Source organism: Sminthopsis crassicaudata, chromosome 1 (genome assembly GCF_048593235.1).
Source record: "Sminthopsis crassicaudata isolate SCR6 chromosome 1, ASM4859323v1, whole genome shotgun sequence".
NCBI classification, from domain to species: Eukaryota; Metazoa; Chordata; class Mammalia; order Dasyuromorphia; family Dasyuridae; genus Sminthopsis; species Sminthopsis crassicaudata.
Window position 1 is genome coordinate 41,765,152 of NC_133617.1, and position 1,832 is coordinate 41,766,983.

Consider the following 1,832-nt stretch of genomic DNA (forward strand, 5'->3'; position numbering starts at 1 on the left):
TCAGCATGAGTTTATGCAATTTTAGGAACGGTAACATGACAAAGGTACTGTATTCTAGTCAGTGCTATGTTTTTCCAGTTAGAAATGAATGATTGTGACTATAAGAAATGCTGAATGCCAAATTATGGTGCTGGAGAACTCTCTTGAGTGTCCTTTGGACAGCAAATCAAATGCTGAAATTTAAATATTTTGGCCACATAATAAGAAGATGGGATTCATGGGAAAAGACCCTAATGTTGGGAAAGATGGAAAGCAAAAGGAAAAGGAATGGAAGGGAATGAGATGGATAGATGATGTCAGGGAAGCAGTGAATATGAGTTTGCACAGACTTTGGGAGGTAGTGGAAGAGAGAAGGATCTGATGTGCATTATCGGTCTGTGAGGTCATATGACTGAATGACAAAAAATATGAAACAGTAGAAGAAAACCTTAGCCTTATGTTTGGTTATCTGAGTTCAAATCCTGGTTCTGCAACTCCCTGTGCAATCTCTCAGGCAAATGACTTAGGATCATAGATCCGGAGCTGAAAGGGACTAAGAGTTTGTCCAACTTCTTTATTTTTGAGCCGTTAGGGACAGTAAAGGAGCTTAACTGACTTTCAAGATCACAAAGTGAGTATGAGAAGTGGATTTGAAAGCTGATCATCTGACTTCAGCCAGGGTCAGTGTTCTTTCCAATAGCCCATATTTTTCCTTTTTTGCCTCAGTTTCCTCATCTGTCAAATCTATCAGCTATTCACTAGACCACTTCTAAATTTCCTTCTGTTTCTAAATCTCCTGATGCAATTAAACAACCTAAAAATCGTGCCGGGAATTTTTAAAAATCAAGAGAGAAATAGGAGAGCCAAAGACTCCCCCCACTTTTTCCCAACCAACCTGGAAAGTTGCCAGTCGATAAGTGCATCCGTCAAACCTATAAAATTGTAACAATTACTTTTAATAGCTAGCTGATCTCAGACATTAAGACAAATTGTGACAAACATCCAGGATGAGCACCAGAGGGCGATGGGGAGATGTGGTTTATAGCTCCGGGCCGGTGAGCAGATTACAGAAGCTAACGCCTGAAGGACAGGTTCGCTATAAAAAATCTTTGCGGTTCCTTCCGGCGCTCCTACATTTGTGCAACATTGTAATTCTCCAAATGTGTCCCAGAATACCTGGATCACAGCCTGAATCCATAACAAACTACTCGCTGTATATTCGATCGTAATCTGTGTTGATTTAACTCTCACAATAGCTCCTTGGTTGAAAAATTGGGAGTCCCAGAATCTCAGCATTGAAGGGAACTTTGGAGGCTTGAGCATCCTCTAGCTGGTACCTGAACAAAGACTTCCTTCTCTGGCATCCTTGATGAGTGTCCCACCCAGGTGTCTTTCTACAAGGGGAGCTCACAACCTCCAGAGGTAGACCATCCTTCCTTGGGCTAGCTCTATTGTGAGGAGATTTTATTTCTTGAACTTGAGCTAAAAATTCAGCTTCCTAGATATGAGTCTCTGGACATGGGCTTCCTCATTTGCACAATGAAGAGATACCCTGGAAGGTTCTTTCCAGAATGAAATTTATGATCTTATGATGTAATGCTTCCTTTCCCTTCAAGATTTCTACTCTTTAAGGGAAACATTCTCAGTTCCCTCAGCTGGTTTTGTATGTATTTTAACTATGCAGGGTGTTTGACATCTAGCAGACACTTATATAAATTGAAATGAATCTTGATTGACATCATGTGAGCATTTTGCTAGTGTCCTTCCTGGAAGTGAACGCAATTCCCCAGATTTGATCTGATCAAGGTAGAGTGAAAAGGCACATTTTTATTCTGGATAATAAGCTGTATACT